Here is a 7,329-nt window from a genome sequence, read left to right on the forward strand (position 1 = left end):
GATCTCTTCTTTCTGTATTTCCTTCTATCTCCTGTTACTCCTTCCTAATGAACACGTATTCTATGGAAGCTTTGAATAGTGCTCATCTACTGAATAAAATAATAATAATAATAATAATAATAATAATAATAATAATAATAATAATAATAATAATAATATTATATTATTATTATTATTTTTTTTTTGTTAACTCTATCACAGTCCTCCAATTCGACTGGGTGCTATTTATAGTGTGGGGTTCCGGGTTGCATCCTGGCCCTCCTTAGGAGTCCATCACTTTTCTTACTATGTGTGCCGTTTCTAGGATCACACTCTTCTGCATGAGTCCTGGAGCTACTTCAGCCTCTAGTTTTCTAGATTCCTTTTCAGGGATCTTGGGATCGTGCCTAGTGCTCCTATGATTATGGGTACGATTTCCACTGGCATATCCATATCCTTCTTATTTCTATTTTCAGATCTTGATACTTATCCAATTTTTTCCCTCTCTTTCTCTTCAACTCTGGTGTCCCATGGTATTGCGACATCAATGAGTGATACTTTCTTCTTGACTTTGTCAATCAACGTCACGTCTGGTCCTATTTGCACGTATCACCCATCTGTTTTTCTGATACCATAGTCCCAGAGGATCTTTGCTGATATCGTTTTTTCTATCACTCCCTCAGGTTGGTGCTCGTAACCACTTATTACTGCAAGGTAGCTGATGTTTCTTGCACAGGCTCCAGTGGAGGGCTTTTGCCACTGAATCATGCCTCTTTTTGTACTGGTTCTGTGCAAGTGCCGAGCATTCACTTGCTATGTGGTTTATGGTTTCATTTTTCATATTGCACTTCTTACATATGGGAGAGATGTTATTTCCGTCTATCGTTCTTTGAACATATCTGGTTCTTAGGGCCTGATCTTGTGCCGCTGTTATCATTCCTTCAGTTTCCTTCTTTAGCTCTCCCCTCTGTAGCCATTGCCAATTGTCATCGCTGGCTAGTTCTTTAGTCTGTCTCATGTATTGTCCGTGCATTGGTTTGTTGTGCTAGTCCTCTGTTCTTTCTTGTCTTTCTCTTGTCTCTGTATACTTTTCTGGGTCTTCGTCTACTTTTATTAGTCATTCTTCCCATGCACTCTTTAGCCACTCGTCTTCACTGGTTTTCAGATATTGCCCCAGTGCTCTGTTCTCAATGTTGAAGCAGTCCTCTATACTTAGAAGTCCTCTCCCTCCTTCCTTTCGTGTTATGTATAGTCCTGTCCGTATTTGCTCTTGGGTGTAGTGCTTTGTGTATTGTCATATGTTTCCTGGTTTTCTGATCTATGCTGCGGAGTTCTGCCTTCGTCCATTCCACTATTCCTGCGCTGTATCTGATTACTGGCACTGCCCATCTGTTTATTGCTTTTATCATATTTCCGGCGTTGAGTTTTGACTTGAGTATCGCCTTGAGTCTCTGCATATATTCTTTCCTGATCGTGTCCTTCATCTCTTGGTGTTTTATATCCCCTCCTTCCATTATTCCCAGGTATTTGTATCCTGTCTCATCTATGTGTTTGATGTTGCTCCCATCTGGTAGCTTTATCCCTTCAGTTCTCGTTATTTGCTTTGCCTTTTTTGTATGTTGACTAAGGCGCATTTTTCTATTCCAAACTCCATCCTGATGTCCCCAGATACAATCCTTACAGTCTGGATTAGGGTATCTATTTCCTTGATGCTCTTACCATACAGCTTGATGTCGTCCATGAACATCAGATGGTTGATTCTGTTTGGCCTCTTTTTCATGAGTTGGTACCCGGCATCCATCTTCTGTAGTACTTTTGTCATGGGAATCATGGGCTACTACGAAGAGTAGTGAGGACAGTGAGTCGCCCTGGAAGATCCCTCTCCTGATATTAACCTCTGCTAGTCTTATTCCAGAGCTTGTAAGTATTGTATTCCAGTTGCGCATTGTATTTTTGAGGAAGCTGATGGTGTTTTCCTCTGCCCCATATATTTTCAGGCATCTATTAGCCATGTGTGTGGTATCATGTCGAAGGCTTTCTTATAGTCTATCCATGCCATGCTTAGGTTGGTTTTCCTTCTCCTACTGTTCTTCATTACCATTTTGTCTATCAGGAGCTGGTCTTTTGTGCCCCTACACTTCCTTCTGCAGCCTTTCTGTTGGTGGGGGATGGTGTTTGTCTCCTCTAGGTAGTTATATAGCCTTTCACTGATGATACCTGTTAGTAACTTCCACATTATTGGTAGGCAGGTGATAGGCCTGTAGTTACTGCTATATTTCCCTTACTCTTGTCTTTTTGTACTAAGGATGTTCTTCCTGTGGTCATCCATTTGGGTGCTTGGTGATTTGAGATACATGCTGGAGTTGTTCTGCTATTCGTGGGTGTAGGGCCTTGAAGTTTTTGAGCCAGTATCCATGGACTTCATCGGGACCTGGGGCTTTCCAGTTTGGCATTTTCTTTAGTTGGTGTCTGACTGTGTCTGTCGTGATCTCTGTGAATCTTTGTTTTATTCTCCCTGTTTCTTCTTCCCTTGACTTCCTGGAGCCATGTTGCATGTTTGTTGTGTGATACCGGATTGCTCCATATGTTTTCCCAGAGTCTCTTACTTGGTTCGGCTTCAGGAATTTCGGGTGGTTGTCTTTCCCCTCTTAGTTGGCTGTATAGTCTTTTATGGTTGGTTCCGAATAGTTTGGTATCCCTTATTCCTGTTCGTGTACCGTTGGATCTTATGTGCTTTGGCCTTAAGCCTTCCTGTTTTACATCTTCTATTGTGTGGGGTTTAGTCCCCTCTCTTGTACTTTGTATTTCTCGTTGAGTTCCTTCCTTGTTTTCTTGCTTCTTAGCCTTTTTTCTGCCATCTCTTTCAGTTTACTCAAGTCAGATCTCATCACCATGATTTGCTTTTCCAGGCGCCTTTTCCAAGGAGGTTGCTGTTTTGGTTTCTGTTGGGTTGGTTGTGCTGGTGTTATGGTGTTCGAATCCCCATCAGTTCTGCTACTAATCTGCTCCTGCATATGTCAAGTTATTTGTTTCTGTGATACTGGTGGTGTGTATTATGCCCATTATTTCATTGACCTCACTTGTTTTCTCCCTTAATTTCTTGGTGTTGTAGGCTTTCATGGAGGGGATCTTTGTTCTCTCTGTATCTGGCTCCATCCATTGTCTAATCTTTTCTACCCATTCCGTCCTCTCTGTTACTTCGTCGGTGTTTCTTCGTGTGTCGTTGTTTGATACCTCATCCTCCCTGTCGTCTTCTGTGGCATCGCCTCTCAGTTCGTCTTCGTGTGATTCGTTGTCGTGTGACATTTCCCTTTTCCAGTTCTTCTCTTTCTGTTGGGGAGAGCCAGTTATTTTTATTTATGTTGCCTTACTTGGTCTGCCAGCCTCTGCTCTGTTTGGGGGGTGTTATTCCTCTCATTCCAGATGTTGACCAATCTTCTTCTATATCCTCTCTCCGTCGGGTTGCTTCTGATGTAGCATCTCCATATTTCCTTATTTTCTTCTCTTGTCCATTTCTTCTTTTTTGCCTCTGTAGCTCCAATCTCAGGCTGTTGATTACTGTCGTTGTGGTGATCAGTTGCTGGATGACGACCTCCAAGTACCTGACCGTCTCCCCTCAATTGGGTTGAATACCTGGTTGACCGGGACTAAGCTCCTCTGTTTTGCCAGAGGTTCCATTTACGTCGTTGTCGTTTATTCCTTCATTTCTTTCCATCATTGCTGAGTTTTGCTATTTAACCCATAGCTGGACCCTACCCCATCAGGGATAGGTACTCATTTACAGCTGAGTAGACAGGAAATTATGGTAAAGATCCTTTCCCAAGGAATCAACGCCGAGGAGAGCGGTCACCCATCCAACGACTGACCAGCCCCAATGTTGCTTAACTTGACTTAAGTCTATTGACGACATAACCCACTCCTCCACGGCGCCACTTATTATTTTATTATTATTATTATTATTATTATTATTATTATTATTATTGTTTTTTTTTTTTTTTTTTTGCTCTATCACAGTCCTCCAATTCGACTGGGTGCTATTTATAGTGTGGGGTTCCGGGTTGCATCCTGCCTCCTTAGGAGTCCATCCACTTTTTCCTTACTATGTGTGCCGTTTCTAGGGATCCACACTCTTCTGCACGCAGTCCTGGAGCTACTTCAGCCTCTAGTTTTTCTAGATTCCTTTTCAGGGATCTTGGGATCGTGCCTAGTGCTCCTATGATTATGGGTACGATTTCCACTGGCATATCCCATATCCTTCTTATTTCTATTTTCAGATCTTGATACTTATCCTTATCCAATTTTTCCCTCTCTTTCTCTTCAACTCTGTGTCCCATGGTATTGCGACATCAATGAGTGATACTTTCTTCTTGACTTTGTCAATCAACGTCACGTCTGGTCTATTTGCACGTATCACCCTATCTGTTCTGATACCATAGTCCCAGAGGATCTTTGCCTGATCGTTTTCTATCACTCCTTCAGGTTGGTGCTCGTACCACTTTAATTACTGCAAGGTAGCTGATGTTTCTTGCACAGGCTCCAGTGGAGGGCTTTTGCTACTGAATCATGCCTCTTTTTGTACTGGTTCTGTGCAAGTGCCGGGCATTCACTTGCTATGTGGTTTATGGTTTCACTTTTCGTATTGCACTTCCTACATATGGGAGAGATGTTATTTCCGTCTATCGTACTTTGAACATATCTGGTTCTTAGGGCCTGATCTTGTGCCGCTGTTATCATTCCTTCAGTTTCCTTCTTTAGCTCTCCCCTCTATAGCCATTGCCAATTGTCATCGCTGGCTAGTTCTTTAGTCTGTCTCATGTATTGTCCGTGCATTGGTTTGTTGTGCCAGTCCTCTGTTCTTCTGTCTTTCTCCTGTCTCTGTATATTTCTGGGTCTTCGTCTGCTTTATTAGTCCTTCTTCCCATGTACTCTTTAGCCACTCGTCTTCACTGGTTTTCAGATATTGCCCCAGTGCTCTGTTTTCGATGTTGACGCAGTCCTCTATACTTAGTAGTCCTCTCCCTCCTTCCTTTCGTGTTATGTATAGTCTGTCCGTATTTGCTCTTGGGTGTAGTGCTTTGTGTATTGTCATATGTTTCCTGGTTTTCTGATCTATGCTGCGGAGTTCTGCCTTCGTCCATTCCACTATTCCTGCGCTGTATCTATTACTGGCACTACCCATGTGTTTATGGCTTTTATCACTATTTCCGGCGTTGAGTTTTGACTTGAGTATCGCCTTGATCTCTGCATATATTCTTCCTGATCGTGTCCTTCATCTCTTGGTGTTTTATATCTCCTCCTTCCATTATTCCCAGGTATTTGTATCCAGTCTCATCTATGTGTTTAATGTTGCTCCCATCTGGTAGCTTTATTATTATTATTATTATTATTATTATTATTATTATTATTATTATTATTATTAATAAATGATACTCCCCAAATGCAAAATAAAGTACCTTTCCTGTGATTTTTTATATTTTTTTAATCACACCAACCTTTCACTTATAAGAGCTTCTCTAGTAATTGATAGCAAAACAGTCAATAACCCACACACGAATTCCAGGATTTTGAGTTTTGAGTCTTCAGTTCGCAGATGATAACAGGTCAGTTCACTTGATAATAGGTCAGTACTCAGAGGACTGCCGGTCGCTTCACAAATGATAAAGGTCAGCTCACAGATGATAACAGGTCAGTACTCAGATGATGAATTATGTCAGTTCACAGATGATAAAGGTATCAGTTCACAGATGATACAAAGGTCAGTTCACAGGTGATGGAAGGCACTTCACAGATGAAATAAAGGTTCAGTCACAGATGATTAAAGGTCAGTTCACAGAGGATTAAAGGTCAGTTCAGATGAATAAGTCAATTCACAGATGAATAAAGGTCAGTTCACAGATGAATAAAGGTCAGTTCACAGATGATTAAAGGTCAGTTCACAGATGATTAAAGGCCAGTTCACAGGTGATTGAAGGTCAGTTCACAGATGAATAAAGGTCAGTTCACAGGTGATTGAAGGTCAGTTCACAGATGAATAAAGGTCAGTTCACAGATGATTGAAGGTCAGTTCACAGATGATTAAAGGCCAGTTCTCAGGTGATTGAAAGTCAGTTCACAGATGAATAAAGGTCAGTTCACAGATGATTAAAGGCCAGTTCACAGATGAATAAAGGTCAATTCACATATGATTAAAGGTCAGTTCACAGATGAATAAAGGTCAATTCACAGATGATTAAAGGTCAGTTCACAGATGATTAAAGGCCAGTTCACAGGTGATTGAAAGTCAGTTCACAGATGAATAAAGGTCAGTTCACAGATGATTAAAGGCCAGTTCTCAGGTGATTGAAAGTCAGTTCACAGATGAATAAAGGTCAGTTCACAGATGATTAAAGGCCAGTTCACAGATGAATAAAGGTCAATTCACATATGATTAAAGGTCAGTTCACAGATGAATAAAGGTCAATTCACAGATGATTAAAGGTCAGTTCACAGATGATTAAAGGCCAGTTCACAGGTGATTGAAAGTCAGTTCACAGATGAATAAAGGTCAGTTCACAGAGGATTAAAGGTCAGTTCACAGATGAATAAAGGTCAGTTCACAGAGGATTAAAGGTCAGTTCACAGATGAATAAAGGTCAGTTCACAGGTGATTGATGGTCAGTTCACAGATTAATAAAGGTCAACTCACAGATGAATAAAGGTCAGTTCACAGATGATTAAAGGTCAGTTCACAGATGATTAAAGGTCAGTTCACAGATGATTAAAGGTCAGTTCACAGATGATTAAAGGTCAGTACTCAGATGACATCAGGTCAGCTCACAGATAATAACAGGCTGTCAGTCTACAAACGGCTAGTTTTGCAGGCTTATGCTTACGGGGGGGGGGGGGGGGGGGGGGGGTGGGGGGGGGGGGGGGGGGGGGGGGGGGTGGGGGGGGGGGGGGGGGGGGGGGGGGGGGGGGGGACGGGGGGGGGGGGGGGGGGGGGGGGGGGGGGGGCTTTGATGTTTTTGATGACAGTAGAACGTATTACCAAACGAACTTACCACGTCAGTTGATTGAACCGTGCTGGTAAACCTTGTTTAGTTTATTCCATTCTTTGAGGGCACACTGTTTGTGTAATAAAAAAAAATGTTTCTACGTTCTACGTAATATAATTTAATTTTATTGGCTTTCAACCGTTTCCAGGTTGTTAAGTAGGTTCCCTAATTCGCTGTTTTGCATTTGGACGCATCAATTGGTATTTTATTTACATATCTGGGACGCCATTTATTCATTCACACTATCAGAAAGCTAATATTCCTTTTTTTACGCTCCTCCACATTAATATCCTGCATAATGCCCCCCCCCCCACCC

The sequence above is a fragment of the Macrobrachium nipponense genome, chromosome 3 (assembly GCF_015104395.2).
Source record: "Macrobrachium nipponense isolate FS-2020 chromosome 3, ASM1510439v2, whole genome shotgun sequence".
In the NCBI taxonomy this organism is placed as follows: domain Eukaryota; kingdom Metazoa; phylum Arthropoda; class Malacostraca; order Decapoda; family Palaemonidae; genus Macrobrachium; species Macrobrachium nipponense.